Source organism: Talpa occidentalis, unplaced genomic scaffold (assembly GCF_014898055.3).
Source record: "Talpa occidentalis isolate TD23 unplaced genomic scaffold, MPIMG_talOcc4v2.1 talOcc4.16, whole genome shotgun sequence".
Lineage (NCBI taxonomy): Eukaryota > Metazoa > Chordata > Mammalia > Eulipotyphla > Talpidae > Talpa > Talpa occidentalis.
Genome location: NW_023601653.1, coordinates 48,587,874 through 48,605,288, shown reverse-complemented (window position 1 = coordinate 48,605,288; position 17,415 = coordinate 48,587,874).

Here is a 17,415-nt window from a genome sequence, read left to right as displayed (position 1 = left end):
GCATGCTTCTTGCTCCTGCTGTGATTCCAATTAGAAGGGGAAAAACCAAGTTTGGGACTTTGGTTAATTTACTAGAGATTTTCAGGGAGTAGGAAATGGGTGCACAGCTCGCCAGGGCACATTTATGGAAAGAGAGATGCTGTCAAAATTCAGATGCAGCACACCTTCTCTAGAGCCAACTGTGAACCACCATCCTAGAGGTTGATCTTTTACCATTTGATCTTCATAGCAGGCACAGACAGAAACTGAGATTCAGGAAGAGAGTAAGTAGAGAATTTAGATTTGAATTCCAGCTCTCTGACTCCAATACAGCTTATTGTTGAAAATGAAACAAGCTTGAAATCCAGACAGGTTTTTCAGTTAATTACAATCTGGCCCTTCAAAGCTGCAAAAGCAACTTTCTCCACACACTAGTTTGTTACCTTAGCACCCTGGGCAAGATGCCCCTGGGAACAGATCTGTGTCTAGCTCATAATATATCAGCACCCACCTCAATGCCAGCTCAAAATTAGGTTGCCCCGGTTAGCAGAGTCTGCTTGCTGCTAGTCCTGCTATCACTTGCTCTGCAGCACTTTCTCAAGGAACAGCAAATTCTCCTGTCCTCTAAGCCTTAAAGTTACTGCCATCAAACCCTTAGCTAATGCAAGAATGAAAGCTCCTGGATCCAGGGACTGCCACTGAGACAAGCCTCTTGGTGAACCTTCAAGAGCTCGACAAGGCCAAGATATGGAGTGAAATGTTCATGAACATTTCACTCCGAGGCACAACATGTTATTTAGAGAGCACCTTTTCATGTTGCTTTCAGTACATTAAGCAAGATTTAACTATCTAGTGTGATAAAACAGGTAGGAGGAAGGTATGACAATTTAGACTATGTGCAAATTAAGATTAACTTTTGTTGGAAGTACTCCAAAGTTGATATCTTTTTAAAAAATAATGAAGGTGGAAGACATGGTGGAGTAAGCCATGTCGTAAAAATATCTCCATAAGTACATCCAGAAAAGAGTCTAATATCTTATGTATCTTATGTCAACTTCTCACCAGAGAACACCTGGTAACCCACGCACCTGCCTTTTTTAAAAAAAGATTTATTAATTAATTAATTTATTTATTTATTTATGCATACAAGAACTGGGGTGCAGGCCAGAGGTGTGGGGGGTGAGAAGATTCACCAGAGACAGAGTGGGGGAAGAGAACAGGCAGATCTACTGGAGTGCACTGCTGAGGGGAGCAGCAGGCAAGTCAGGAGAGGTCTACTGCACCATGTGGGTAGCTCCCTAGCCAGGGATTGAACTCGTGCTGCAGTGACTGCAGATAGCTTCATAGTTTGAATCTTAACCCCTTATACCTACATTTTTGAAGGTGGGTGCCCAAAAAGCCTGTGGTGTTGGTGGAGTCTAGACATGAGCAACAAACACAGTAGGGGCTGAGTGCACAGCTGCTGGATTGAGGGAAAGTTGGAGAGGTGTCTTCACGGAGGTGGGGAATGTGCACGCACACGCAACACACACACACGCAGTTGGAGGTGGTGGTCAGATTGGGAATGCTTGTAAATGTTCACTGCCTGCTATGGCAAGAGAGACCCCGCCCCACAACCCTAGGAGAAATGGGAATTTGTTTCCAGGGCACCAAGCCCCAACCTCTACCAGTTACAAACCCCACCCTATTTCTCCTTAGCTGTTAGTCCTGTGTAGTCGGACAAGCTCCCACTGTAAGAAAAACTGACTGCTGGACTGTAGCTGACATACCTACGGCTGCTTGCTGCTAGCTTCAGATCAGGGCCTCCCTGGTGGTGCAGGGGTTAAAGACAGTGCTATCAAGCTACTGCCAGCCACTGCAGCACTAGTTCCATCCCCAGCCAGCCAGGGAGCAACCCACATGGCACAGTAGACCTCTCCTGTCTTGCCCGCTCCCCTCAGCAGTGCAGTGTATTTCAGTACATCTGTCTGTTCTGTTCCCCACTCTGTCTCTGGTGAATCCTCTCATCTCCCGCACCTCTGGCTTATACCCCAGTTCTTGTGTGCATAAATAAATAAATCTTTTTTAAAAAAGTCTTCAGATCAATGATCTTAATGATGTTTTCTGATATTAGGAGAATAATGAGTAAATAAAATGAGAAATACAACAAGGACAGAGAAAATATGAGAAAACTTTAAATAAAAATCACAGAAGGGCCTCCCCGGTGGAGCAGAGGTTGAGTGCTGAGTTGCAAAGCTTTCCACAGCCTCTGCAGCGCTGGTTTGATCCCTGGATGCCTGCGAGGGTCCCACATGGCGTGCAGACCTCTCCAGCCGTGCCCACTACTCCCCTCAGCAGTGTATTTCATCAGTCTGCCTGTTCTGTTCCCCGCTCTGGCTCTGGTGAATTCTCTCACCCTCCTGCGCTTCTGACTGTACCCAGTGCTTGTATAAATAAATAAATAAATGAATCTTAAAAAAAAAAAAATCACAGAAATAAAGAATACAACAGTTAAAATTAAAACGTGCAAAGGAGAGGCTCCCCAGTAGACTTAATGAGGCTGAGAAATGAAATCAATGAAATGGAAGACAGTGTAGTAGAAATCATCCAAAAAGACTAACAAACAGAAAAACATTTAAAAAGGAAGAAAATATATGAGACATAGGGAATAGATTAACAGGAACAACATTCACATCACAGGTGTTCCAGACAGAAAAGAGAGAGAGGAAGGAAAAGAAAAAAATCCTACTAGCAGAAATAATAGCTGAGAATTTCCCAAACTGGGGAAGAAAACAGACAACAGATTGAGGAAGCTCAAAAAGTTAAAAAAAAAAAAAAAAAAAAAAAAAACCCAAACAAATAAAACCAAACATCTACATCAAGATACATTATAATCAAAACAACAAAAATTAAAGATAGACAATCCTTAAAGTCACTAGATAAAAACAAAGAGTCACATGAAAAGGAACCCCTGTAAGACTATCAGTGGATTTTTCAACAGAAACCTTGTAGACCAGAAAGGAATGACATGATTATTTTCAAAGTGTTGAAAGGTACAGATCTCCAACAGAAAATCCTCTACCTAGTTAAGCTAACAATCAGATTAGTAAGGATGATAAAAAATTCTTACAAATAGCAGTTAAAGGAATTCATTTCCTCTAAGCTGGCCTTGGAAGAAATATTAAAGGGACTTCTATAAAATGAAAAGAAACCTCACTCAGAAGCATTAAGACTCCAGCAACAGAAAATATGGTGAGGAAAAGAGTAAAAATGGGGATTGATGTAAGAACCTCAGGATTAATTTTCTCTCAGTTTATTACAGGTTATGAGTATAGAACCCTATACATCAAATACATGGTAAATTTGGAACAAAAACCCCTAGAGACAAAGAAGTTACGAATAGAATCCAAACACTACACAAAAGTCAGCTTTCAAAATACAACGGAAAAGAATAAGAACAAAAGAACAGAGGTAAACTCACTAACACCCAGAAAACAAATAGCAAAATGGCAATACTTATATATACATAATTCCCCAAATGTCAGTTACATCAACTCACCAATCAAAACGCACTCAGTGACTTGAAGACCAGAAACAAAGATCCTATGGTCTTGAGGAAACCCATCTGAGTCCAAAGTAGAATCACAGTAAAATGTTGGAAACCAATCCTACAACAAACAGTACCCTAAAATGGCAAAGATAGTCATACATATATGAGATAAAATGGGCTTCCACTTTAAAAAAAAAAAGATGGGCCTCCCCTGGTGGTGCAGCGGTTGAGCTCTGGGTTGCAAGGCTGCCCGGAGCCTCTGCAGCACCAGTTCGATCCCCAGCTGCCGGGGAGGGTCCCACCAAAAATAAATAAATAAAGTAATTAATTAATTAATTAATTTTAAAAAGGTAACAAGAGACAGGGATGGATATTACATAATGATTTTTTTTTTTAAGATTTATTTATTTACTAATACAAGCACTGGGTACAGTCAGAAGCGCGGGAGGGTGATAGAATTCACCAGAGCCAGAGCAGGGAACAGAACAGGCAGTAGGACTGAAGTACACTGCTGAGGGGAGCAGCGGGTGGCAGGAGAGGTCTGCGCGCCATGTGGGACCCTCGCCCGGTGGCCAGGGATCGAACCAGCGCTGCAGAGGCTGTGGGCAGCTTCGCAACCCAGCACTCAACCGCTGAGCCACCGGGGAGGCCCTTACATAATGATTAAGAGAATACTGTAATAGGAAGAGATAATACTCATCTAGTGAGAGAACATTAAATTATATAGAGCAACTATTAACAAGCCTAAAAACATACATTGACATTAACACAATAGTTCAAAGGATTTCACTCCACTTATGGACATGATCAACCAGTCAGAAAATCAATAAGGAAACAACAGTCTACAATTGGATCAAATTGGCCTAATGGACATTCATAGGTCATTACAACCCCCCCTCCCCCAACTGAGTACACATTCTTCTGAAGTGCACATGGATCATTCTCAAGGATAGACCACATGTTGGGTCACAAAATATATGTGTCATAAATTCATGATGATTGAAGTTATATCAAGTATCTTTTCTGATCACGGTGGTATCCAACTAGAAATAAAGCATACACACAAGAAAAGTGGAAAACAGCCTCAAATACATGGAGACTAGACAGTCTACTACTGCTTGACTATTAGGTTAATGAGAAATCAAAGGAGAACTTAAAAAGTACACAGAGACTAATGAAAATAAAGATTAAGACATGAGCTGTAAAACCTCTGTGACAGACACAGCAAATGCAGTGATATGAGGGGGAGATTATGGCAAGGTAGGCCTATATCAAAAATCAAGAAGGATCTCAAATAAACAATCTAACATTACAAATGAAAAATAAATGGAATTTCACAGAGAAACTCATTAAAATGAGAAGATACCCTATGAAATTGGAACAAATTTTTATACATTATACGTCTGACAAGGAGATAATATCTAAAATTTACAAAGAACTCAAACAACTCAAATCAAAACAAATAACCCAATCAATAAATGGACAGAAGAGCTAATATTAACACTTCTCCAGTGAAGACATACAGATCACCAACAGCCACATGAAAAAGTTTTATCATAACATTTTACCAGGGACATGCAAGTCAAAACAATGATGAAATGGGCCTTCTTGGTGGTGCAGAGGTTAAAGTCTCAGTGCTATCAAGCTATCACCAGCCACTGAAGCAAGAATTCAATCCCTGGCAAGGGAGCTGACCCATATGGTGCAGCAGACCTCTCCTGTCTTGCCCACTGCTCCCCTCAGCAGTGTATTTCAGTAGATCTGTCTGTTCTGGTCCCCACTCTTTCTCTGATGAATCCTCTCACCCCCATAACTCTGGCCTATACCCCAGTTCTGGTATGCATAAATAAATAAAAATAAATCTTTAAAAAAAAAATGAGATACCATTTCACACATATGATAATAGCCCATATCAAAAGGACCAGGAGCAAGCCCAGGAGCAAGTGTTGGGGATGTAGACTAATGAAATAGACTCTTTGGCAAAGACTAGTATAGAGACTCCTCAAAACATTAAAATTAGATCTACCATATGATTTAGTAACTATATCCCTGGAGAATACAGAAACACTAATCAAAAGGGTATGTGCACTTCTATGTTCATTGTAACACTATATACAACAGCCAAGCTATAGAAACAACTTATTGCCAAAGGACAGATGATTGAATAAAGATGTGATGTCTATGTTTACACACACATACACAATGGAGCACTATTTAGCTATAAAAAAGATGAAATCTTTCCATTTGGGACAATATGGATGGAACTGGAGGGGATCAGGCTGAACTATTTAGGTCAGAAGGAGAGCAGCAAATATGGAATGATGTCATTCATATGCAAAACATAAAAAAAAGCATGAAACAGACAAAACAAACCCTTGAAATCTGACAGCTGAACTAAGACTACCTGAAGGGAAGGGAGGGGGAGCAAGTAAAGGTCAGAGGAGGCTTAATGATCATTCTGGAGGATTATTGATTCTTTGGTGGTGGACTTAGTGTGATAACATACATTTGTAGATGTATGAGCCTATACACTGAAGATATGTACTATGTTGTTAACATAATGATTTAAAATAACAAAAATAATAAAGAACAGATATAACTAATTAAATCAGTTCACGTATAATTCATTGGGGTATGAATATAAAATTTATATATTGATGTTACTCATTTATCTAAACACGTAAAGGGGTGTATGCCAAAGCCTGGCATCTAAGTTAGAAATAATTTTTATATAAATACATAAATGGATGGTGGTTTTACAACCTTGCTAATATCAAGAATGACATTAGATCTAATTTGGAATTTAATAGTAATGATATCAGAAGGGCATTTAATGCACACATGAAAGAAAAGAGTTTAAAACTTCTTCTAGTGTGCCTCTATTCTCTGTTAAAACTACTTCCCTGTGGTGTTTTTGTTGTCTCTGCTGATGTGGATTCTTCTGCTCTCATCTGCCTGTCTCTCTTCCAATGTCTGCAATTATCTGGACTTTCAAGTTTGCACTTTTAAGGAAGCAATCACAGCAGGTTTTGTCTTAAAACCATAACCATGCTCACAAATTACAACCAGAAACTGCTTCCAAAAAGGAACATGTCGTATTGCAAACACTGAATTACCTCCTCTTGGGCAGAATGGATGGTGAGTTCTTTGTCAAACTGTCAGAATTCTCTTACCTCATTGGAAGTGGTTTCAAGGAGCAAGTCCCTCTCTCTAACACTAAGAGTTTCCATAGGAATTTTTTTATTTAAATATTTTATTTTATATAAGTCTTATATCTTTTTTCCTCTTTGCACAATGTATGCATTTTCATTTTGGTTATATTCCCCATACAATTGCACCTCACCCCTTATTTTGACTCTAGTCCTTCCTTTCCCTACCACTCCCTCCCCACCCCCCCGTAGTGTGGTGTCTCTGGTTTATAGTTGCTTGTTGATTTTGATTTTTACTTTGTATTGATTAGTCTTTTTCCTGGTCTCTTATTTAGGTCTCTTATACCTAAATAAGAGACCTAAATAAGAGTCCATAGGAATTTAAAAGGCATCACAATTTCTGTCTGTTGCAGTTAAAGCAAATGTCTTCCAGAAATGTGCTGGAGAAACTTTAATGCAATTACAGTGGTCTCATTTGTTAATTCCACTGTTTCCTTGCAAGAGGAAATAGTATCACTCATTAGGTAACATGTATTAGGGGAGTCAGGTCTATAAGGGGGAAATTGAACAGGAGTCTCCTATAATAATTATAAATGAATGAATGAACAGGAGAAAGAATTAAGTTGTTACCTGCTTAATAGGATGGTTTTATGCTATTGGCTTGCAATTCTGTTTTTGATGAAAATATTCTAAAATTGTAGTGATGGCTTCATATATCTGTGAATATACCAATCTTATTTTTAAGATTTACTTATGCATACAAGAGCTGGGGTGCAGGACAGAGGTGTGGGGGGTGAGAGGATTTACCAAAGACAGAGTGGGGAACAGAACAGGAGGACTGACTGAAATACACTGCTGAGGGAAGCAGCGGGAAAGACAGGAGAGGTCTATTGTGCCATGTGGGTCACCTCCTTGACTGTGGATACAACTCATGTTGCAGTAGCTGTGGATTGCTTCATTGTGCTCACGCCCAACCCCTTGTGCCACCAGGGAGTAGATCTGAATTATTTAAATGGATAAGTTGCACATTGATTATATCTCACCAAGTTATAAAAAATGAGTGAAAAAATCTTATTCTTTAAACACTGGGAAGGAAACCATTGTGGAGGTGCATTGTGGGGGATGGTTTATAGATGAGGTTTTGACAAAAGGCAGAGGGCTCCATCACAGTTCCCCAAGTTTCCTTTCATGGCTGCTAGGTTATGTCATTAATGATGCTCATTGCTCTGTAAGATAGAACCTGCTGGAAAACCAATGACTTTAGGAATGAAACTGCTTCCAGATCTTATAAAAATAAAAAGTAAATGATACCTGTAGGAAATTGAGTTTTTTAAATTAATTTAAAAAGCTGGAGTTTTTCTGTTAAAGTAAAGCCTTTCTTTGTCATTGAAGACAACTTTAAAGAAATCTTTCTTTGTCTCTTTTCCTCATTGTGCAAGAATAAGAATACATATTTAGAGTGTTCTAATACATTTTCACAGAAAACAATCATTTCATTATTCCCAAAGAGATTATTTTCAATATCAAGTAGGCTAACATACCTGAAGGAGATAAATGGTTAAGAGCACCATGAACTTAGGCTTCTGTTCTCACTGAGACAAAATAATGCCATGAGCTTGCAAAAACTCTCTTCATCTGTAAAATGGATATAATTATAGTTCCATCCTCAAGAATTTACAATACATTAATTGGAATAAAATGATACATATCAGACATAGTAATCACTTTAAATGCTTCTCATCATTATTATTTTTAATGAAACATTCATCATATGGTTTAATAAACATTCTATTGGAGAAACATGTACAGGCTAGTGATTCATTCTGGCCCTTTTCTTTTTAAAGCACCGTGGCAGATTTGCCACTGACTTCAGTGTTTACACCACGGAATATTTGCTTCACTTGTAATTGGAGCCAAAACGATGTTTCCCTGAAGATGGGCAGAAACCAGCCACATACACTTGGATCCAGAACTTGTTATTTCACTTTGTCAGGGTGTGACTTACATCATCATTGCTCAAATCATATTTTGTTAAGTGTGAAAAACAAATGCTTTCCTTATATACTGAGTAACAGGAAATCATTAAACAGCTTGCAGCTGCTTAATCTTTTTGTATATAGCATGAAAGACTAGATGGATGGCACTTCTCTTCTTCAACCTCTGCTCTCAACACCTATCATTCTCTAGAAAAGGAACATCTTCTGCAAGGCCTTTAGCAGCTTCTCTGTAGGCTGAAAAGTTCCACAAATCTGGAAAATGAGAACTTGGACTTGGGTACAGTCTTTGTCTCTTGGATGAGAAATGATTTGCAAGTGTATTTTGCTTCCACTTGTAGAACTTGGTTCTGCAGTGCCAATCTTGTCAAAAATGTGTTCTGCAATGTCCTGACCATTTTTGAGATGTTTCAAATGAATCAGTCACTGACCTCATGACATTATCATCCCCAAAGAAAAAACAAATACCATTTGCCCATTTTCTTTAGCTATTCAGGGTGGGAGATGTCTGCATTCATGGGAAAGATACCGTGGTATCTTTATGGGAAGCAGAATGCACAAAATAAGATTATTGATAAGAATGAAGAATTTAACATTTCTAATAAAAAAAAATCTTACTTTCTAGAAAAATTACATAGTTATGTCATGGCCTAGGTCTTTTGACCAAATATGGAGTTAGTTGGTATACCACAAAACAGTCACGCTGAGATCCATGTTCAGGTACAATTAGTGGTCAAAAACAATTACAACTTTTATTAGGTAAGATATTTTCAAGTTTCTGAACACTAAAAATTTACGTAGGTGTAATGACATTATTTGAGCTCAGAACACCACTACTAAACAATGTGTGAACACAGTCTAATATATCCCCAAGTGTTCCCATAGTTGGATTTTATCCATGCAGAAGTCAAATAAAGGTGTTTAATTTTTTATGACATCAATTATCCGTAGAAAACAGAGATTGCTAAAACATTGACCTTTAAGGATCTTATAATGCTCTATGGTTACACACATTATGTGTGTATATACACCACATACACTATATGGTATAACATATATGTGTGTATTGTGTGTAAACATATATATGTGTGTGTATACACACACACGCCCTTTCACTAAAATATACACACACACTAAAACCAATAAAAAAATGAGCCAAAATTCTGTAACAGTTTCACCAGAATATTAAAACAAGTTACTAACAATTTCTATTCAAGTAGAAATTAGGTGAACATAAGAACAAAAATTGAATACTGATCTTACAATGCCTATTCTAAACAAAGGTGATAGAGCTAGATATTATTAATATCATAGATATTAAGCAAGCGACATTGTTTCTGCTCATTTTGTTTCTGTTTTAGCTTATAAAATTGGAATGATGCATCGCATTAATTTTTAATTCTCTTTATTAACATTTGCATTGTAATATAACCCTTTCTTCATATTAATATTATCCTCAGAAAATATTTTAGTGGCTTCATGAAAATTATATCTTATAAGTGCATTATTACTTATTTAGCTATTTCCCTACTGTTACATATTTTGTTGTTCCATTTTGGGCTACTATTAATAAGAGACAATGAACATTGTTATATACACATTATTAACAATGTTAGTGGTATATGTAATTGACATATAATAAACCATATATAAAGTATATAACTTGAGGGCCTCCCTGGTGGCACAGGGGGTTGAGTGCAGTGCTGTGAAGCTGTCTGCAGCCTCTGCAGCGCAGGTTCTATTCCCAGCCGACCAGGGAGATTCCCACATGGCATGGCAGACCTCTCCTGTCTTGCCCACTGCTCCCCTCAATAGTGTTTTCAGTCCAGTCTGCCTGTTCTGTTCCCGTTCTGTCTCTGGTGAATCCTCTCCCCTTCCTGTGCCGCTGGCCTATACCCCAGTTCTTGTATAAATAAATAATTTTTTTTTAAAAAAAGTATATAACTTGAAAATTTTTCACATGTTTACACTCATAAAGATATCACTACAATCAAGATAATTTATCCATCAACCCCAAAAGTTACCTCATACCCCTTAATCCCTCTTTGCTCTCCACCTCTATCCCTTGGACACATTAAACTGCTTTAAGCAACTGTAGTCTACATTTTCTAGAATTTTTATCATAGAATCATGCAGCTTGCATGCTTTTCCACTCAACACTATTTGAGATGGATGGATGTTGCCATATATGTTGAGAATCAATTCCTCTTTATTGCTGAATCTAGAATGACCATACCATGGTGTGTTTATCCACTCACCAGCTGATGGACATTGTGTTGTTTCTAATTTTTGACTATAACAAAAAAAAAGCTCCCATCAACCTTCATGTACAAATCTTTGTGTTGATATGTGCTTTTATTTCCCTTGGGTAGATAACTGAAAGTAAAATTGCTAGTTATATGCTAGATGTATATTCACCTTTTTAAAACTTCCAACAGCAGTGCTTGAGACTTCTAGGTATTCCAAACGCTTACTGTTACTTGTTACTTTCAGTCTTTCATTTTAGATATCCTAAAAGGGTATGTTACAGGGCAGGGAGCAGGGCACCCCAGAATCCCCAAACCTGCCTGATGTAAATAGGTTCTGCTATCTGCCGTATCAAGACAAGATATATAAGTCCTTCGATAGAAAGGAAATTTAGTATAGTTAGTGTGCAATAGAGAAAAAGGAAAGAATAAAATTTCTAAATCAAGCACCCAAGGTTACCCATCCCCTCATGGTTAAATGTCCAGTTATGCAGGGTTGGCCCAAAGCAGGGCCTCTGAGGCCCAAAAGCCTGCCACGTGTCTCAAACACCTTTTGGTGGGGACCCATAAAAAAAGGACAGAAGGGCCCAGCATATCTGAAAGGAAAAGAGCAAAATAAAAATCAAGATAAAAACTGCCATTGTTAACCTCTCCACGGGCTCTCCCCACAACTATTTCAACCAGTCCATGACCAAGAAGCAAGTGCAGCTTCTTCATGTGTCTCTCTGCTCCATGTGCCTCCTCCAGGTCTCCTTCTTGCTCCATCCTGCTTCCTTCAGTCTCCTCTCCAGCTTCTTCTCTCCTTGCACTCCACTCTCTCTTGGGTGGGGCAGGGAATCTAAAACAACCCCTTTTCCTGGGTACCACCCTGTTATAGTGATATCACATTGTGATGTTATTTTTTTTAAGATTTATTTATTTATGCATACAAGAACTGGGGTACAGGCCAGAGGTGTGGGGGGTGAGAGGATTTACCAGAGACAGAGTGGGGAACAGAACAGGCAGACTGACTGAAATACACTGCTGAGGGGAGCAGCAGGCAAGTCAGGAGAGGTCTGCTGTGCCCTGTGGGTTGCTCCCTGGCTGGCTGGGGATTGAACTCGTACTGCAGAGGTTGTGGATATCTTCATAGGTTACATCTTAACCCCTTGTGCCACCAGGGAGGCCTAACTTTTTTATGTCTTTATTTGCTACCTGTATACCATCTTAGTAATGTGCCTGTCCAAATCTGTTTCATATTTTTTTTTTATTGCTTGTTTTCTTATTTGTTGCGCTTTGGGTGCTCTTTATCTTTCTATTCTGAACACAAAGCCTTTATCAGATAATGATTTGCACATAGTTTTCTCCCAATCTTTGGCTTGACTTTTTAGTCAAACAAGAAAAGAACAGAAAGATATTCTTGATTTTGGTGGGGATTAATTCATCAGGCTTATTATGTGGATCATATTTATATGGATCATACTTGAGAAACTTTCGCTTAATTCAAGGTCACAAAGGATTTATCTCTGATGTTATTTCTGTATAATCTTAGATTATTTGCTTAGCTACTTTTTGTTAAAATACCATGGGTTTACATGTCTGTTAGTGTTTTAGAAGTATTGGATTTACCCTCCCAGGTGTGGTTGCGGTAGCTCTCCCACCACCAAAGTACCCACAGTCCTCCACCATAGTCCATTGTGCCCCCCACTCTATTCTTGCTCTTCCTTCCTCCCTCTCTGGGTACTATAGTTCCATGTCAGTTCTCAAGGTAGGTTTTAATGTTTGTCTTTTTCTGCCCCTTTGGTTTCTCTATAATCCATATAAAGGTGACACCACTCAGAATTTTATCTTTCTCCTTTTGGCTTATTTCACTTAGCATAATCCCTTCCAGCTCTATCCATATTGCCCCAAATAGTACAAGTTTATCTTTTTTGATCCTGAGTTGTAATCACACTGAGCATGCACGCCACGCACACACACACATATATCTTTTTATTTTTTATTTTTTTTTTTTTTGGTTTAGCACATCTTCTTGATCCATTCATCTGTTTTGGGGCACTTAGGTTATTTTCATAGCTTGGCCATTGTAAAGAGTGCTGCAATTAATGCAGGGGTGCAAGCTTCCTTTCATATGGTGTTTTTGTATTCTGTGGGTACTTAACAGTGGAATTTCTGGCTCATATGGCAGAACCATTTTTTGTCATGTGAGGAATCTCCACTCAGCTTTCCATAGGGGCTACAGTCTACAGTCCCACAGGCAATGTAAGAGGGTTCCTTTTCCTCCACACCCTTGCCAGCACTTGTTTCAGATCGTTTTGATAAGGGCCATTTTCACAGGTATGACATGGTATCTCATTGTGGTTTTGATGATTTACATTCCTGTGATGATGAGCATTTTATGAGAATTTTCATCATAAATGCATTTTGAATCTTTTCAAATACTTTCTTGTCATCTATTGATATAATAACATAATTTATCTTTCTTTTTGTTGATATGGTGAATTACATTGATTGATTTGCAGACGCTGAGCTACCCTTGTGCTATTGGCATACATCCTACTTGATCATGATGTATACACCTTTTACTATATTGTTGGATTCAATTTGCTAAGATTTTATTGAGGATTTTTGCATCTGTGTTTATTAGGGAAATTGGCCTGTAGTTTTCTTTTTGGTGTTCTCTTTGCTTGGTTTTTCATTAGAATAATGTTGGCCTCATAAAGTGTGTTTGGAAATATTCCTTATCTCTTAATTTTTGAAAAAATTTGAGCAGTATAAGTATTATTTCATCTTTGAAAACTCTGTGGAACTAACTTGTGAAACCATTTGGTCCTGGACTTTAGTTTTTAGGGAGAGTTTTGATTACTGTTTCATATTCTTACATGTCTGGTTTGTTCAGGTTTTCTATTTCTTCCCTATTCACTCTTGGAAGACTGTATAATTCTCAGAAACTATCCATTTCATCTAAGTTGTTGAGCTTGTTTGCATATGTTAGTAATAACCTCTAAGTACCCTCTGAATTTCTGCAGTGTCTGTCATAATTTCTCCTCTTTCACTTTTGATCCTATTTATTTGACTTTCCCCCCTTTTTTTCTTAGTGACCTTAACTAGAAGTTTGTCCTTATTGTTTATTTTTTCAAGGAACCAGCTTTTGGTTTCATTGACCTTTTGGACCTTTTAATTTCTACTTCATTTATATCAGCTCTAATTTTTATTATTTCCTTCCTCCTACTGGCTTTTGGTTTTGTTTGTCCTTTTTCTGACTCCTCGAGATAAGAGACAAGATTTTTATCTAAACTTTTTCTTTTTTCTTGATGTGGGCCTGTATTGCAATATATTTCCTTTTGGTGCAGGCTTTGCTGTAGCCCATACTTTCAGGAAGGTTGTGTCTTTATTGTCATTTGAGATATTTTTGAGTTTTTCTTTGATTTCCTCATAGATCCAGTGATATTTCAGTAGTGTGTTGTTCAGTCTCCACATATTAAAGGATTTCCCTGCTTTCTTTCTGTTGTTGATATGTAGTTTGATACTTTTATGGTCAGAGAAGATACTTGGTATAATTTCAATCATGAATTTATTGATAACTTGTTTTGTGACCCAATATGTTGTCAGTCTTGGAGAATGTCCCATGTATTCTTGAGAAAAATGTGACTCGATCTGTCCATTGGTGAGAGTGTGATGTTAAGATCTCCTACTACAAATATATTTTTTCCATTGTTTGTTTTCTGAGTTGATAATAGTTGCTTAAAATATTTTGGTTCTCCTTTATTTGGTGACAAATGGTGATGAATGTATGTCCTTCCGATGTATTGTTCTGTAATCAATATACAATATACATCCTTGTCTCTTGTTGTCTTTTTTTTTAAGATTTATTAATTTTTATACAAGAGCTGGGGTACAGGCCAGAGGTGCAGGAGGGTGAGAGGATTCACCAGAGATAGAGTGCGGAGCAGAAAGGACAGATAACCAAAATACACTGCTGAGGCTAGCAGCGGGTGGGACAGGAGAGGTCTGCCATGCCATGTGAGAGTCTCCCTGGCCAGCCAGGAATAGAACCAGCCCTGCAGAGGCTGCAGACAGCTTCACAGTGCTGCACTCAACCTGCTGCACCACCGGGGAGGCCCACTTGTTGTCTTTTTAAATGGAAATCTATTTTGTCTGATATAAGTATGGCTCTCCCTGACTTACACTGGGGCCCATCCCTTTGTAGAATTGCTTTCCAACACTTTACCTTGAGCCTATGTTTATCTACATGATGTAGTTGCCAGGGAAGAGTCCAACATCACTTCTCCTGCTTCTCCGGGGTGCAAAGTCCTCTAGAAAGTGGTGCCACAAATAAAATCATAATCTTAGTTTTTAATTTAGCTCAATGATCCAATTTTGCATTAAATTTGCAAGGTATGAAGCGTTCTTTTTGTTGTTGTTCTTTTTCTTTACGTATGAATTGCAAATTGTTTTCTTGCTATTTGTTGAAAAGACTATCCTTTCTCTAGTAAATGTCTTTTTGTCAAAAAGAATGAAATACCCAGGCATAAACTTAATGAAGGATATAAATGTTAAAAATTATAAGGCTGTCAGTGGAAATTAAAGACACAGAGAAATGGGAAGATATCCTGTGGTCCTGGATTAGAAGCAACATCATTAAAATGGTCATATTACCTAAAACAATTTTTACAGATTCAATGCCATACCTATCAAAATCCCAATAACTTTTTTCAAGGAAATAAAATGATTATAAATTTGTATGAAACTGCAAAAGGTCAGAAACAGTCAAATCAATGCTGAGAGATTTATATACCTTATAGATTTATATATCTACCCTAACTTCACATGCATATATTTCTAGCTGGCTACTTAGCATTGATTCTTGAGCTTAAAAACAAAAAGAGTATCTGTATTATTTGTTCTTTGTGGCTGTCAATGTTCCATGAACATAACAGGAGAATGCATATTTTCTATGCGTTACAATTTCTTATGTAACTATTACATTGATTTATTGATAGCTGTTTTTTCAAATGCCCTATATACTTTGCTTAATTTTTTTTATGTGACACCTGACCCCTGCTTACCTCATCAGTCAACTTCATACTACAACTGTATCTCTTTCTTATCATTTCTCCTATTTTTAAGAATACATGTTTCCTAGAAGTGCAACCAAAAGTACATTTTCAAAGTTATTGATACATTTTGTCAACAATTTCTATTCACCCAGCCAATTTACACCCCCACTAGAAATGTTCAAGGGAGCAGATGGGGCTTTCCTATCTTTTCCCCTACCATGCTATTTCAGAATGCTACTGAATTCAGTCACCTACACCTGGGCTTTTTGTTTTTTCTCTCTAAGAAAAAAGTGATTGAATTCCAGGCAGTAGTTAAGAGCAGGACCTGCCAAAGCATTAACCTTAAGGGCAACAAAACTTATGGATGTCATCTAATAGGCCTACTTGAAAATAAAGCTATTCAATCTTTGGGCTTAAGTGTTTTAATAAAGAGAGACATCAGAGAAATCAGAAGCAGTTTTGATAAAGCAGTTAATTGTCCCTCTGCTAGCCCTTCATTATAGCAGGTCCCCAAAGAATGTCACTGAGGTGTGGGGGTGAATGCATCCTGTATGTTCAGGGTGTTCTGTCCAGGGTTGGGCCTTGCCTTGTACCCTGAGCTGCTGGGATTGGCTTTTGCCAACCTGATCATGAACTGTAATAAGTGGGTTGGAAAATGAATGAATTGGAATGATTTTGTTTAATATTAGAAAGATAATTTCACAGTGTGGTTTATGTGGGGTTGTGAGCTAAAAGGCAGCCTTCACCTGACAGTGAATTCCATTTAGCCCATTGTATTCTGTTGTAAGTCAATTTCTAGATGACCCTAACTCTTAACCCTATCAACTACTCAAACACTATGCTGTCAGCAAGAAGGGATACTGCAGGGAACACTGTCATGACAGAGCCCAAATAAATCGTTACTAGACTAAAACCTACAACATGACCTTCTGAGGCTGGAGAGTAGCATTCTCTTAAAGTTGAATAACATTATTTCTACCAATGGAAAACCAGCACCCAAATGGTAGACATTCAACATCTGTGGAATTTAAAAGTCAGGAGCTCTTTTGTTAAATATTATCATTAGAAATATAATACATTTGGGCCTCCCCGGTGATGCAGCGGTTGAGTGCTGGGTTGCGAAGCTGCCCGCAGCCTCTGCAGCGCAGGTTCGATCCCCAGCTGCTCCCCAGCCACCGAAGGAGGGTCCCGCATAGTGCGCAGACCTTTCCTGCCGCCCGCTGCTCCCCACAGCAGTGTGCTTAGGTCCTTCTGCCTGCTCTGCTCCCTGCTCTGGCTCTGGTGAATCCTCTCACCCTCCCGCACTTCTGGCTGTACCCAGTGCTTGTATAAATAAATAAATAAATAAATCTTTAAAAAAAAAGTTTATAAAAAAAAAGAAATATAATGCATTTAGGGGATGGAGGGTGAAAGAAATATGACAACATAGCAATCCCATATCACTGATGGTAAACAGTGGTTCAATATATCATTCTTTTA